The following is an 18,475-nucleotide window of genomic DNA, read 5'->3' on the forward strand; positions in this document are numbered from 1 at the left end:
TTTACATTTTAGATTGAGCGGCTCCAATGAATGTATTGATTTCACAATGAAGTGTGTTTTTTTTAAATATTCTTGTGTCTGTCATCATGATTTGGGGCAGTAAAACTGCTTCGATTTTCTTTAAGAGAAAGCAAATCTAGTTGGTACATTCAGGAAAAACCACATAAAAACCGGCCGAATGCGAGCCGGACTCGCGCACGAAGGGTTCCGTACCATCATCTAAAAAAACATGTTGGCAACACTGCTTATATTATATATTGTAGGATTTTTAGTATTTGTTGTTATATAGCGGCAACAAAAATACTTAATCTATGAAAATTTTAACTGTCTAACTTTCATGGTTCATGAGATACAGTCTGGTGACAGACGGACGGAGCGGACAGCGGAGCCTTAGTAATATCCAATAGGGTCCCGTTTATCGTACGGAACTATAAAAATTAAGGAAAAACGGTAATTTTAACGCAAAATCAGTTTTCCACAAAATCAATTTTGATAAAACAAATGAACGTATATACATGCAATTTTAACTGGTTGTTTGTATTTAAATTTTCTATACACGATAAAATTTTCAAAATATTTTGATTTGTTTTGAACTGTTTAGAAACATTTTCAGTTTTCAATTTTATTAGTTTTTTTTTTCTATGAATGTAAATAGAACTATATTTGTTGGGTAAAAAAGCTTGATAATTTAATACAAGGCTCCTACTATAATTTTATAATGACATTTGAAAAATATTAAAAAAATCCTTAGTCAGTTTTTTTTTTATACGCATTAAAGTTCAAATCTTGACAAAATACGAAAAAATCCCAAAAATTATTTAATTATGTTTATAATGTTTATATTTCTCAATTCATATAAATATTCTTTTTAAATCCAAGATTTGAAAATGTAATACAAGATTATTCATAAGTTTATTGTCTACCTTTATCAAATAAAAAGTATCCACAAGCAAATCAAATTAACTTATTGTCAGCGTTTGAAGTTCATATTTTTACAATATTGGATATTCACTTGATTTCTCATGTAACGATTTTGCTATTTTGTTGTTAATTGTTATTAAAAAACGAAGAACTGTAGATACATGAAAATTTTACTAGATGTTTATATTTCATTTTCTATACACCATACAATTTTGAAAATATTCTGACTGTTTTTAAGCTGTTTACGGACATTGTCAGTTTTCAATTTTTTAGTTTTTTTTTCTATAAATATTAATAAAATTTTATTTGTTGGGTAAAAAAGCGTGGAAAGATAGTGCAAGGCTCCTGATTAAATATTAAAAATACATAGGCACAATTTTTTTTATAAGCATTTATGGTTCGAATTTTGACAAAATTTATCAAATTTAAAATTTAATAATTATTTTGTTGTTCAAAATGTATAAAATGTTCAACTTTTATAGCTAAGGATAGAAAATTTAAAACAAGGTTCCACGTAAATAGGTTATATTATATAAATTACTTTATTCACAATGATACTTAGTACCTAATATCATAGGCTGACTGTCCGTTTTCGCTCAGAATCGTTTTTTTTATACAATGATATTATATCATTGAATTCAAATTTAACACCATCCATTAGAGTGACCCACTTGTAACCTACTGTACAGCAGAGCAACACCCACTTGCCCACCTTTCGCCCCCCTGGGTTCGCCACTGTCTCATCCAAAGAAGCATTCAGCCCCGAACAACAAACAAGAATAATAGACTTCATCAAGATAGCTGAACTCACAGCGAGCATAATAACGGCCAACGTACCATAATTTAGTATGCAAAATATCGACAAAAAAACTTTTAATGATTGTAAACTATTGTAATATTGTAGTTCAATGTACTTGGATTTCAAACCTTTAAAATAAAAATAATTATTATATAGTTTATGATATGCACATCATAAACTATATATAATAATGAAATAAACACGTTAGGAAAAATAAGTTTAACATACCTATATACTTATTGCTAAAAAATAAACAGTGGTCGTAGCAAGGAGGACACACTAGCATGTGACACACCCAAATTAAAAATAATATAATTTATAAAAGACTCAAATTAAATTAAAACATAATATTTTGTCAGCCGTATAGTTGATATAATTGACAATTATCGAGAAAAATAATGCTATGGAATAGAAACCGAATTACAAACGATCTATAAATCGTATTATTATATTATGATTGTTTATTCGTTAGTTATAAAGAGATTATATAGACTACCAGCAAAGCGAATATAATATGACAAAAGCGTCAAATATAATATATATATTTATATAAAAAAACACAATATATCATTTGAGCCAATATAAAATTACACTTATATATATATAATAAAAGACATAAGCGCCAAAAATGTAAAAAAAGAAATATCACTCATGTTTTCTACTAATATTAATATTTTATGTATTTCTAATTGAATACCTAATCCATAATATATTATCGTAAGAATCCATAATTTTGGTCATTATACAAAACGCATACCTATAACACATTAAAACGTCTTTATTCGTAATTATTATTGTAAAATTAATTTTCACTTCGGTACCAATAATTCCTTACCTACTATAAGTAGGTTTTAACAATATTATAATTATTTATTTATAACACAACAACTCTGACACACTCTATCGTAATCAGATGATACATTTGTGGATTAAAATATTATACGTTTGGCGTTTTTTGAAAAATGTATGTACATAGTTCTAAATTGAATAGCTGGAATGGAATGAAACACTCGGGTATCTGCTATTTTGTCGTTTATGGCGAGCGCGGGCACAAGACCTCTGTGGCACAAACAAATATTGTGCCTGACATTCTATTTTATTGCATTCTAATCGTCACCGTCGTCGTAGTCATCGCTTGTAATAATGCATATTACCTACACAACGGACATTATTTTATCATTATTGTTATGATGCGATGAGGTAAAATATTTGTGCCCCACCTACTGTGAACCACACGGGCACTGATTACAATAAATTATAAAATATTCTTAGAAATAGAATCTGGCCAACATCGTCACCGCCTAATATGGCTTTTTAAAATTTTTACATCATTGAATTCAAATTGAACACATCTATTTTACACTACAGCGTACCCGATGACGATGTACACTTGAAACTGCTATGCAACAAATCGAATTTCCCCGATTTTTTAAACCCGTTTTTTCCCATTTCCTATAGTTGCGTGCCAATATATATTTTGACAAGTTCATGCTGTACACATTTATTTTAACTATATTTATTTATTGTAGTATAAGTACCAGATATCAGGTATACTTACGTCATACGAACCTATGTCGTCTCATTTATAGTTACGTCTAGGACCTTGAAAGTTCGTCATAAAGCTGTATAATATAGGTACCGGTAGTGTCAAACGTTACATGAGTTGGCCCGACTTATACGTTAAATATACTTATATCATGAACATATTATTGTGACGTGCATAAGGTAGGTATAGTGGATTACAGTGAAAAACGTCATAACCCCCTCCCCCGGTCACTGCAGTCTTGGACGCGTGCCATACCATGTGATCCTCTGACCTCTAAATATAATATGTACTTACTATCTATGGTAACACATGTTGTGTAATATTATTATCCCGTGCAGATTTATAATAATTAGAATATTGCAGTAATGTAGTACACGAAGCGGTGCAATAGCATTGGAGCTATCATAATATTTGGTGGCTCTATAATTGAACATAGCATAATGGATATAAGACTATAAGAAATACGATTTTACATACTTATCTACAACAGGCTACTTATACCAAAACCACTCACTATGATATCACGAATAACTAATTTATAATGATTAATGGCCAATACGAACCCCCCTACATCATCATTCATTTCATAATTTGATACTATTACTAAACAATTAATATTATTAAAAAATAATCAAATAAAAAAAAATATTAAAATAATTTAGAATTTTTTTAATCACCTTCATATTTTCAATATATCTAATAATATTTCGAAATAAAAACACAACTATTACGAATGAAAATACATAAAAAAAATTAGTGGAATAATTATTGTTATGCCGTGTAAAAAATTAATTAAAAATAATGTATGTCAACAATTTATAGGGACTAGACATGTATAAATTTGCCAATTAAATATGATGCCAACACATCGTATACCATTATGGAAAAGTTAGCAACTCGATTTGTTGCACAGAAAATAACCACTGACAATATAAGACAGTAGCACTTGGACATCGGACATGACATTATATTGTGGAGCTTTAAAGTTTGATACAATTTTACCACATATAACAATTCTATTAGGAATTTAAGTTCTAAAGTTTCTTTGCGATCAACTAATGAGTCCAATCCAAGCAGATCAACAATGTGTGATGTGTCCATAATCATGATTCATGACTTATGACCATGATAAGCGTGTGCACAGGGGGTGGCGTGTGTGCCTGGGCATCCGTGTCATTTTGTAATTGGGGCCCTAAAATTTAAGTCCCAGAGCATAGGGCCCGTATTTTAATTGATGTTAGGTACTAGAATTAAATGTAATTTTTTCTAAAATACCTATGAGGTAAAAAAGAAATCATGTTTTGTTATAAAATAAATAATAAAACGTACGATATTTTAAATTTGCGCGTAATAACTACTTATTATGATTATAACAGCTAGATGTTTTTGACTACAAAAGCACAATTAATAATCGGACATGTTTGTTGATTTGTAGTATTATTTTTGTCAATATAAATATTATATTTATGAAAACAGCTGTTCTCGATTGATGAGGTAACAAACATTTTTCACGCTCTATTTGTATATATATAGATAATGTTTGTGTGTAAATTAGACCTCTGGGAAGAAGATAGGATAATTTAAAAAGGGTTAAATTTGGTTTTTTTTATTCATTGGATTTTAGTACGGTTAGGTTAGGTTAGGATTTTGTATTAATTAATTAAATTAGTCCACTGTAGGTGGAATTAAGTAAAAACGACAAACTTGGTATAACTTTGATACTCTAAAGTTAAATCATAAACTTACGTAAAAACAGCACGGGGTCCGCGATCTATACTGCAGGTATAGATTGCCTACCTTATAATATACCTACTGCAGCGAACCAGAATTTTTATTCCGGGCAACGGAAAAGTTAAGATAAGTTTTGAACACCATACACCGAATATTAAATAACGAATTTAACAAAGTTTGAGTCATATAGAGTTTGTACATTTAACGGGCATCGAAGTGCACGGGATCAGCTAGTTATCATATAGTAGTTTATTTTACTATATTAGTAATATGGTACTATAATGTATAAACTATAAATATAGGCAATAGGAAATTAATCTAAATGTATTGAAATTGAAAATGTCATTGTATTTTGTAATATAGTAATATAAGTAAAAGTTTCAAATCTCCATAGTAATATTTTTGAATATTAGGTAAGTACAACAAAATAACTAAAATATTTATTCTTTCTAAATTTCGTCCAAATTTGAACTTGAAATGTTTATAAAAAATAATTGTATTTAACTATATATTATTTTGATTTTTCGGTCTTTTTTAAAATTTTCAATCTTCAGCTATAAAAATTGAATCTTTTTTTACGTAATTTACAAGACAAATTGCAAATTTTCATGATTTTGTTGAAATTTCAACTTTTAATCTTTTATGAAAAATTGTGTCTATTGATCTTTATTATTCTTAAATAGTTATAAGGTTTCCTTAAATATGTTTATTATGTTACATTTTCAAGCTTTTAAGCTGAGCAAAAAATGTTTTATCGACAATGATTTTAATAAAACTAAAAAAAAAATAGAATGCATTTAAATTGTTCACTATTAAATATAAAGTACATTAAAAAAGTATATAAAGTATTGTTTAATATTTAGTGCACAATATTAATATTTAAGTTTTTTGAAATTTTGAATCATCTAAAGTATATTTTAGTTCGATAATATTTTATTAATAAATTCCTATAAGGGTGAAAATATTTCAAAAATTGTATTATCTATAGAAAAACAAAAAAATAAACGTTTGGTAAAAATTCCAAATATCTAGGTTTATTCATTTTTGAATCACTACAAAATCAATATTTAAGAGTGAGTATAATAATAAAATAATAATAGAATATTTTGTATTGACATACATGAAAATATATTGAATATTTGAGATGAATATAAATTTGTGGGTTTTATTTTATGTTATGGTAATTTGCTAACTTCATTATTTAAACATATATTGATGATGCTGTTTATATTTATTGATATATATTATTATCTCCAACGGTTGTTTTTATTTTATTTTTTAATTCTTTACATTTTAATATAATATTATATTTGTATTTTGATAATTTTATCACAAGTACATACCAACCTGGGCACCTATATCAGGTCTACCTAATCTACCTCAATATCGTTCGGCGCAATTGATGTATAACATTTTTAAATCCCATATATATTTTGTTTTACCTGTGATTTCTACTTAAATTGACATATATCCATAAATCAAATATCTTTGGAATTCGAGAGAGTGAGAAAGAGTACATAAAATATGTTATGGCTTTTCCTATTAAATAATATGATCCAGCAAAAACCACATTGTAGGTGATATGTACTACCATTATGGAATGGTATGTAAGTGGCGTATACGTATACAAACTGCAACACGATGTATAGTGCAGTAAATAACCACTGACAAAGTAGGACTTGGACATGTGACAATTTTAATTGGACTCTCACGATAATTACGATGCACGTGTCAGCGGCAGTATAGAATATTCATTTCGCACTTGGAAAAATTTAACTAAGCAAATCCAACAACCGCATGAAGAATAAATTACTTCACAAAATTTTTCGGAAAATTTTTTTTACTTAATCTTTGTACAATATATCTATATTTTCGAAAAACAGCTAGTAGACTTAGATACGCAGAAAATGTCGATCAATATATTTGAGCACATCTTAAATGTTTTAATTTATGACTTTAAAAGTATCTATATTATATAACTATTATACAAGTCTGGGTTAAAAGCTATTTCTAGTCAATTTGACTATACTACTTAGGTATTTAATTACATTTAATAAAGCTGAGGTAAGTCAAACTATATGAGCGCAATCATGAAGTATTTAAACAAAATATAAATATAATAAATAATAATATGTAGGTACCTAAGATAGATAATCACCATATTATATAACCATTTATATAATTATATTTGACACTGTATAACCACTTATGACTCCAATAAGTCCAATCAGAATCTGTATTTAAGTTCAACATTAGTATAGTGAAAAAAAATAATAGTGTTATATAGTGATACTGTTATACTAGTTAGGCCATATAATATTATTGATTTTTTTACACGGAAAACAATACCTCTTGATTTCTCTTGATTATTGTCTTGATTTCGAATGGTTATTTTTCTATCAATTATTGGAATTACCAATATTATCCTCATTTTTGTTCATCAAATATATGAGCAGTATAATAAAATGTATCGAAATATGTCTCTATACATAATATAAGTATGTATATATTATATATTTTTTAAATAGTTTAAACTATTATAGCTCAACAATTAAAATTTTAATATATGTATGAAAGCAAATTGTTCAGCTTGCAAAATTAAAATATATATGTATAAGCACAATATAGATAGTATTAATAAAATATTATAGGTATTCATATTATTATATGAGAAAAAGATAATAATTATCCTTATTTTAGATTCTGAGCGAAGCAATGAATGTATTTATTTTACAATGATGTGTGCTTTTTATTTTTTCTTGTGTCTGCCATCACATTTTAGGACAGTAAAAGTGCTTGGATTTTCTTCAACAGTAACTATTCTGATAGGAAAATGAATCTAGTTGGTACTTTGGGGGGGGTCAAAAGTAAACATTTCCCAGAAGTTTTCAAAAGCGACGTGAAAAACAAAAGAAAAATTAAGGAAAAACGGGAATTTTTACGCAAAATCTGTTTTCGAGAAAATTGATTTTGGTTTTTGGTGCAACTCTAAAACAAATGACCGCAGGTACATGAATTTTTGACAGAATGTTTATATTAGAATTTTCTATACACCATAACATTTTGAAAATAATTTGACTCTTTTTGAGTTGTTTACGGACATTGTTAGTTCTAAATTTTTTTTTGTATAAATATCAATAAAATTTTATTTGTTGGTTAGAAAAGCGTGAAAATTGTATGCAAGGCTTCTGATATATTGTTACAATAGCAGTTGAAAAATATTGAAAATATGTATGCACACATTTTTTTTATAAGCATTTATGTTCAAATTTTGACAAAATTTATCAAATTTAAAATGTAATAATTATTTTGTAGTTAAAAATTTATAAAATGTTCAACTTTTGTGGCTAAGGATTGAAAATATAAAACAAGGTTCCACGTAAATAAGTAAATTTATAAATTACTTTATTCGCAATAATATCATCAAATATACTTGGTAATATCATAGGCTGACTGTCCGTTTTCGCTCAGAATCGTTTTTTTAATACAATGATATTATAGTAAATTAAATTAATAAGTTAAAATTAACTTAACTTTCAACCTATTAACTCGTTAATGCCCAGCCTTGCCTTTAGGTACAGTAGATGTCTTATAAAATTAATAAAAATCATCGACAGAGTTTTTTCTGTGGTATTTAAATTTGGTCAACGTCCATAATCATATCTAACCAGTTTCTTAAACTATCTGCGGTTTTATATACATATATGTTTGAAAACGGTCTTTCTTCTTTAATTCTTATTTTTAATATTTATTAGTTATGGTTGCCTTGCTCTGTGCCAATATTATGAATTAATGTTTCACCTCTGACCTCTGCAGTGCACGTGGAAACTGGAAGTTAATACAGTCTTTATGAACATATATAAGCAATACGCGGGATATAAGGATAAAATATATGACAAGTTGACACCTGAACAAATGTACAATTGTAGATATTATTATTATCAACTATATTGTTAAAAAAAGCAACTAATAGATATACATAATAATAATAATCAAACCGTTTTTATTACCTAGTAAATTATTAAAATATGTTATTATTTGTTTATGTAATTTGTTTTTATACTGTTTCTGTATTTTATATTTTTTGTTTAACAGATATTTATCAAAAAAATATGGTATCCGTAAAGATACATTATTATTTTAATTTTTAGATTCTGAGAGGAGTGATTTGTATTATCTATTGTTTTTATTTTTTGAGTGTCTGAATATACTTTTTGCAGTGGAAAATTGTCTCAATATTCAAATTAATGGTTGGGGAGGGGGGTTAAAAAGTTAAAATGTGATTTTAAAGGAAGACCTTCAAAACATTGAACATTAAATTGAACGATCAAATCTTGAATATAAAATTATGTAAATGTCCTTGACGTTCAACATTTGACGTTCAACCATTTAAAGGGCGTCAATTTTAAAAATAATTAGGATAAAAAAATCAAATATTATGGAAAAATGGGATTAGATATTTCGAGTTAAAATACTAAAGTATATATTATAAGTAGGTATACAATTCGCATAAATAACCAATCGATTCAATACTTGATAGTTGGTACTTGATACACATAACAAATTTGGCAAGATTCTAAGACTATTATGACGTATAAGTATTAAAATATATTAAACTTTATATGGTAATATAGTTAATTTACGATTTATTACTGATTGCTAAACTAATTTCGTAATCTTAAGTATCTAAAATGTACCGAAAGTTCAAAATTAATGATAACAAATTTGTTAGACTAAACGAATGCCACGTGCGATGGCCGATGGAAAAGTTCTTAGGTAAGTATATTTTTGTTAAGTTTTATTATCATAGGAAATGGCATGACATATTTCCCCTAAGCTTGTAGGACGTAAGTTGTATGTAATTATTAATAATAAACAAATTAATGTTACTAAGCTCCTTAATAAGACTTAATAATTTTCTACAAGAAAAGTTCTCTTTGAAGGCCAGTAATACAAAACCAAAATTATAACCATAATGTGTTAAAAAAAAATTATAGCTTATCTAGTTATCTGTAGTCAATTTTATATTAATGAAATAAAGATATCGTTGATTTTTTCAATATATTTTCCAAAAATTCTTAAAGTATAAACTAAAATAAATAAAATATTATATTATATAGATTTAGAGATGAGTACATAATATATACCTATGTAATATGTCTAGTACCTATGTTTAAATTTGTTTTGAATTAACTTTAAAAATAGAAATAAAACATTTTGAAATATGTAGTTTTAATTAAAATTTTATCTATATTTCCATATGCCAATTATAATACCATAAGTAGGTACCTAAATTGGTAGGTAGGTATTATAATTTATTGTTTAATTAATATTAATATTTAATTATCTCTCATTTGGCACATTTAAATATATCCTAGTGTTTGTGATGGTTGTGAATTTCGTAATATTTTATGTAAAATATCAAGTGTATTAAATATTATTTATTAGAATATTGTAGTTTATATCGAATGGTAAAAGATAAACGAGAACAAAATCAAAGCTTTCATAACATAAATACCTAATACCTATGTTCTTAACTTTGGCATTGGGGCTTGTGTTTTTATAAATACTTTAGGAATAATAAGAGGAATAATACCTATGTAACCTGAGCACTATATTTTTTCAAAAAAATGTCTTTGATATTAATATGATACTATATTATAGCTGACACGGCAATGCTTTGCTATTGCTAGGTTTTTGTGATTGTTCAACTCATTTTGGGTGTAAGGTGTAACACGCTTTGGAACCAATGTCTTTTTTAATTTAAATAATATTATTAAAAATGTGAATGCTGTAGGTAAATTTACCAATTTATTTTTACCCAAAAAAATATTGTGTGGCCCCTCTAATCAAATGCAATCAAAAACGCATTTTTTGAGTTGCAAAGATACCTTTTTTGTCTACTGATAATAAATACCAATACAATACCTAATTATTATACTTATCATATTTTATATTTTCTCGACACTGTATATAATTACTATAGTTTATAATTTATAAGGTTTAAAAACTTAAATGTTAATGGTGAAAAAATATTTTTTTTTATTTTTTTAAGAAATATATAATCTGTACTCTGAGGCACAATAAGAATATGGGCGGATCTGTCCCCAGATCCGGCACTGTGTTTAATTGTATTTATACTCTAAAAACATTTTAAATAAAACAGTTTACTTTTTTCTTTGTTGAACTTGAACCTGGAAATTATAGCCATTTGCTATTTTAGGGATTATGGACTATGGTTGTTACAGTTGTTACGGTAGGTAAGCAACATGTGTATGCGTGACAAGATTTTTGCTACTACGAATCCGGGAGGTCACCCATCCGGGAACTAGTAGCAGCGAACGTTATTTACACTTGGTCACATTGCGTGCCAACTCGCCGCACCAAGTTACACAATTTAATTTATAATATTATTATTATTCTACCTCCGAAATATTGGTGCACACGAAACGTTTTGTCTGACCGTTTTGTACCTACATAGGACGTAGGTATTCGATTGTAAGCCGAATATGATCAACGCGAACCGCCGTTATCATCGACGAATAGAGGACGACACAGTATGATAATTTCATTATCATATTTTTCGAATAAAAACATAAACAGAAAAAAAAAATAAACAATTTTTGATAGGTATGAATGTATGATATTATTATAATAATTTTTTTATTCTCTGCTGGTCGCGTAGTTTATTTCGCCATAACTTTATTTACGCTGTTTGACATAAATAATAACACAGTAACAATGTTTTGGTGACCTACTAAGACGTCGTTGGTCACAGTTGTGCATATTGGCCGTGTTATTTCGGTGTAGAATGATGTGTGATCGTATGTAGAAGCCCACAAAACTAACATCGAAAGCATCAGTTACTTTAAATAAGAGGTAAGCAAGTATTTTTAATACAATACGTACATATTATTATATTCCATTATAGTTTTGTTATTAATACTGCTTAATGATTTCTTTGTGGGCGGTCGGTTCTCTGGCAATTAATTTATTCGTTCTTAGTTCCTACGTGTAATGTAACTACAGACTACCAAATCTAAATACGGGAGTTATTAGTATAAATTATATTGTATTGTTGCCAATACTATGGAAATATGTAAATCTTTTAAAAGATTCAAAACATTAGGTAAACTATTATTACTGACACTAAGAAAAAAATATTTGCATGTTCTACTTTTTTTCACAAACATTATATTGTATTGCACAGCTGATACCAAAGAAGGTCAATGCATATTATTGGCTAGGGTAGTAGCGGGTAGTTGAGTCTTTGTAATATTATTTTTAAATATGATGTGTGGGAAGGTTAACTTGTAGTTTCTGTTGGACCAAATTAGTAATATTTAATTACAATGCAACAATATTTTGACATCAATCAAATAGCATCATCAGAAATGTAAAATGAATGTCTGTTATGCCAGTGGCTCTTCTCTTGGTGACCAAACATAATAATTAATAATATAAGTATAAATTACCTAAATTACTTGTATATAGATTGAGAAATTTGTATTTCATGCCAGTCTATTTTATATTCAATTGTACTTGAAATAATTTAATTCAGAATTATTTAGTCTTAAAACAATTAAACTATCAGATAGTATGAGACAGTTAAGATTTTTTTTAATACTGTATAATTGATTACTACTATGTGAGTTTATTGGCAACAATATACTATCTAAGTTCAACTTAATATCCAAAAGTAACACTGAATAATGTCATAAAGATGTTATTTTCATTGTGGTAATTAGAAATACTTAGGTTATCTTTGTATTAGGATTTATAACATCACAATATGCGTCATCATTGCTCATAGTATCAACTATATATCATTATTAGAAGTACAGATATTTTTTAACATTATTATAAGTAAAATGCTAATACCTTTTCCATTGAATTATTCCAAGATATTCAGTTTAGTTACTTAGTTACGATAATGATTAACGTGAATGACGTATGTAGTCAATTATATTTGACTCAATATAAACTTTCATTAATTTTTGAACAAATTAAGTACGTACGTTCATATTAACACAATTTGAAACAGAAACTAGGCTTACAATAAAAATATTAATACATACCACAGGTACATTAATTTAACATTTTATTTGATATTCTGTTATTATTGAGGTTATTATGTAATAAGAATACTGCCGTGCTTAGCGAAAAAGCAGTATCTCCATCTAAGCAAAATGTTGGGAAATCGACTTAACAGGTTTAGACTCATTACTGATCCGTGCACCAAGTATAATTAACATACGATCCTAAAATAAACGTGTATATACTAATTTTATATCATAGAATTGATTTTATGAGTTTTTAAATATTTTCGTTAATTCCTTGACCATTAAAATGGACTTACTGCTTATTTTATAAGCACTATCAGAAGCAAATTTACAGTATATCCATTTCTATGGAGATACTGTATATTTTATTCTAACAAAATTTATTATAATAGGGAGATACTGTTTTTTTTTTTAAACTACCTATGTAATATTATAAGGAAAATTAATAGAAAAATCTATAAAGTAATTACTAACTTAGTAGTAAATAGTAATAACTAATAACATATTTATACAATACATTTGGTATAATATACATATTATTATATAAATAAATAAGTTGCAAACACTTTTGAGCAAGTAAGTACTTTTTACTTTAAATTAACAATTTATAAAATAATTTTTAAAATAATTAAAAATAATTTAATCAGACTGACATTTTTATAATAATAACTATCATTATATTAATATTTTTAATTTTCGTAGTCACTGTATAAATCTAGTGCTTCCATAGCACATGGAAAATCTAGCCAGAATTGTTTCCTTGTTTCTGGCATTAAAGGAACTAATGTTTTTATGATACTTTCCTTTTTTATTGGATAAATACCAAGAACTTTAGTTTTTTGGTCTGGTTTTGAAATTCCATTTTTAATGATGTTGTTTTTTAAAAAATCAAGTTTTCCAAATGGACAATATTCACTGTAGTCGGTTTTGTAAAGCAAATAATTCAACCCTATTTCTGCCTTTATATGAACAATGTCTTAGTGACATTGGTCTTATATTTTATATTTATACTTTTACTAAATTTAAAAATCTACAAAGAGTCAACGATATTACAGTAACAAATTTATAATGATTCAGTGATGCATTTGAATTTTGTAATAATTCAGTATTCCATCAAATTGATTATGGACATATTAGCTGTGTGACCATGATTGATATACCTTTAATATAAATCTGAAACCGTGGTTGTGACTACAGAATATAATTTATACACCAATATTATCAAATATACTATACGGAGATACTGTGTTTTTAGTTACTGTTTAAAATGTTTTGAAAATAAGCGAAATAACAGTAACTCCACGTCACTTACTGCTTATTTGCTACTTATTGGGATCTACTGTATTTTTGCTACTAGTTTCACAAAAATTATGGACTTACTGTTTATTTTCTTAATTCCAAATGCTAATTTTCAATGTTAAATATTGGATATACTGCTTTTTTACTGCGAAAAATGGTACAAAACCACATTGTTAACCCCCATGTAGCAATATCTCAATTTCGACTAAAATTGGAGATACTGCTTTTTCGCTTAGCACGGCAGAATAAGTGTATACAATTTGTGACTCATGCATAACTATTATAAATCACTCAACGCTAAATATTTCTCATTGATTCAATCAATTTGAATTGATTGGCCTGTGATTAGAAACATAGGTGTGTCTTTAGAGTTGCACTGTTACAATATTCATAATAATTTTGAAAATGTTCACAATTTGTTAAAAAGAAAGTCTTGTTCACTTAAACCTTGTTACACCAGTTTTAATTTGTCTTGTCTTTAATCTTAGCTCAACATTGGTTTTTTTGTAAATATGATAAATACTTATTAAATAAAAATGTTATCACAATTATTTCATGTTAGTAGGTTTGCAAAGTTATTATACTGTGGCTTGACAAAGTCAGTAAGGTTAGAAAATGGTTCAATGTTTAAAGTTTATGTTTAGCCTGTTCATTAAAATTGTTATTAAGAGGACGTTACACTGACATTTTTTATCTCCGTCTTACAAGTGCGTAACATAACAAATTTTACACTCAGCAGATCACGTTTATCTTCGTTAGATTAAAAATTAGAGTGAATTGACCTCTTATAAAATTTAAAGGTAAGATTATTATCTAGTCAATATCAAAGCCCATAGGCTTTTTATTGTATTTTAATTTTAATGCGAGTTATGAGTATATTAAGATGTGCAAACAATTTACAATTTTAAAATACTCACATCTCGCTTTAAAATTAACATATAATAAAACACCTATGACATCGCTTAGATAATAATCTTATTTTTAAATTTTATAAGATGTCAATTCACTCTACTTATTAAACTAATGGAGCTAAACGTGATCTGCTGTGCGTAAAAGTTACTATAAGACGGAGACAACAAATGTTTGTGTAACATCCTCTTAAGTACCTACTACCTTCTATACTTCAGCACGAACACAAAAAATTGTATACTTATTAGTATGTAATATGTAATTAAATATACATATTGTTAATTTGTACCTACTGGCTACCTATATTATACAAAGTTCTTAAATGGTAAAATGTTTTAATAAATCTTTATAAAACATATTCTGTGAGGTGGTAATTTATAAAGTAAAAAGTGTATGTGTAAAATTATATAATTTAAAATTTTAATAATATTTTATACGGTAGTTTTTTACTTAACATTTCCAATTATACTATTTTTTATTTAAAATTTTACAATTGAATTTGTCTAGTAGGTAATATATTACTTAAATAATATACAAATGATAATATATGATAGTTATAAACTTATAACTTATAACTAATAAACAGAGATGAGATATTTTACAAATCAAACGAGGTATTGTTTAGAACAAATGATTTAAACAATGTATAAATGACTGTCGCTTAAAAACAAAATTTAATAATATGTTAATACTAGCTTGGCAGGTACTTCAAGTTTTTATTTAAACTTTTTTCTGTATGTAGTTAGTTATTTCTATTTTTATTATTTAATAATTAATTGAGAATTAAGTTTAATACATTTTAATTTTTAAGATACACTATATTTCTAAAAGTAAATTAGAAAATGATTCTGATACTCCAATTGATAAATTGTTAAACAAGTAATAAGTTCAATCTCTTTTTTTAACAACAAAGTAATTAACTATAAACAATTAGTTTACAACTCAGTCTTATAAATAAAGATAGCATAATACAAAACTAAAACCAAAAAGAAGTTTACAAATTATAATGCATCTTACAAGTATAGATACATCTGGTTTTAAGTACACTTGAAATTCACAAGTTTATTTCAGCTTAAATAGAATCTAGTAATTGGTAGTTAATATTGGTTATAAATAAAGACCAGATTCCCGTGCAATTGCATCGTTTTATGGTGTGTTCTAAACCAAATAGAAACAAGCTTCAAATCTTAATCAAGAGATGTAGATTAATTAAAAGAAAGTTTTATTTTGCACAAAATTGCACGTTTTTGGGTTTTTGCACAAAATTGCATGTTTCAGGTTTTTTTTATAAAAATGTACTAATTAGTACTTTTGTACACATTTTTTTGCTCCATAATTTATTATAATATCTATCTACTTTATCATTGTTATATTATGTTGTTATATGAAGTATTGGACTTTTATAATATTATCTAATAATATAATTGTAATATATATCAATATAATTGGGCGTAATTAAAATAATGACGATACTACTACGATTGTTGATTACATGATCTCTCAAAAAAGCAAAATTCATTTTGAGTACCTATAGGTATACTATATCTATTATATCCGATTTATCATTTATTCGATCACTTTTGTCCTAGTTCCCAAATTAAATTACAAAACTAGAAAAACAAAATTCTACTTTACATTATCAAATAGATGTAGTTGAAACAGTAAATGATGGACTTAAGAAAATTTAGAATGAAAAGGGACAAACACTCTATCAAAAATTCAAATTAGTGTTTGATAAAAATCCCAGATACAATATTTTAAAACCATACAACGATTCAATAAATAAAACCAAGTTTATCCCTGTACGTTTAGCTGTTATCGAGAAATCGTGCAGACAAACAGACATTGTTTGAAGTTAAATAAAAACCTTTAAAATAAAATAAATAGTAATAAAAATAAAATTTGAAGTACTTATAATAAACAATTTGTTGCATTATTCCTAAAAATAATTTGTTTTTGCACATTTCAGTATTTTAATTGCACATTTTTTAAGTGTTAGCCGCATAAAAATCCGGTCTTTAGTTATAAATTAAATTAAAGTATCAAATAATAATTAAGAAGCATAGATTATCTCTTATTAACTTTTAGATAACTTTAAATAATATTTTGTAAATATCTTTTAATGTTAAATAATATAGAAGTGCATACAATTTTGATTTAATATCTTGAAATTATAATTTGTTTATGGAGTATTGGAATATGAATAAAAAAATTAGCAAAGCATTTAATAAATAACAATTAATAATAACGATTATTAATTATTTCTTACAAACCTTATTTAAAACATAGAGAATAATTTATTTAGAGAATTTTTCCACACCTAACAAATTTCTTAATTTTGTACAAACTAGGCCATACAGTGCAAATATTGTTTTTATGCCAGCTGATGAAGCTATTGATGTAAACAGTTGCTCAACCATTACTTTCATTTCTTTAGTTAGATTTTTTTCTAAAGCTAGCCTCCATGTGAGTACTTTTAAATTTACATTTTTGTTGAACAGTTGAGATTTGAAAGGAAATCCTTGAGCTTGAAAAGTAATAATAATAATTTCAGCCATAATTTCTGGATGATATTAATTAACAAAACGCAGAATCTAATTGTTCCTTAGTTAATTTTTAACCAATATACTATACTCTATGCATATCTAAGGATACCCGAGGATTCAAAATATAGGCCAAATAATTGTACTCACTTTTGCAATTTTAAAACAATAAATTGTAAAAAGTTTTAATATTTCTGAACTACATAAGTACTCAATTTTCAAATAAAAATGTTTTCAAATCTAACAATATATGTACAATAGGTGATTTAATTTTATTACTTATTCGATATTATTTTAAGAGCAGAGAAGAGATAATTGATGAGTTTAATATTTATTGTTATTTGGTAAACTAATACTTCTTTTAATTATTATAGTATCATAGTAACTATTATCTAGTCAAGATCAAGTCTGTTGTTGTCTCAATATTCATCCGCATCATTCATAAATACTTTTATTTTTATTTTTTTTCATTTTCAAGCGGTACTACTTCTATTATACATTTATACTACCTATTTGTTATAATTATACGTAACTACTATATTATATTTAATTATACCTTTAAGTACATGTATTATTACATTAATTTTTTTCCCTGTTCCTACACTCATATACGCATATCAAACTTTTTTTATTTTGTTTTAAATACAATTAAATCATGTTAAAA

This window comes from Metopolophium dirhodum, chromosome 1 (genome assembly GCF_019925205.1).
Source record: "Metopolophium dirhodum isolate CAU chromosome 1, ASM1992520v1, whole genome shotgun sequence".
Taxonomy (NCBI): Eukaryota; Metazoa; Arthropoda; class Insecta; order Hemiptera; family Aphididae; genus Metopolophium; species Metopolophium dirhodum.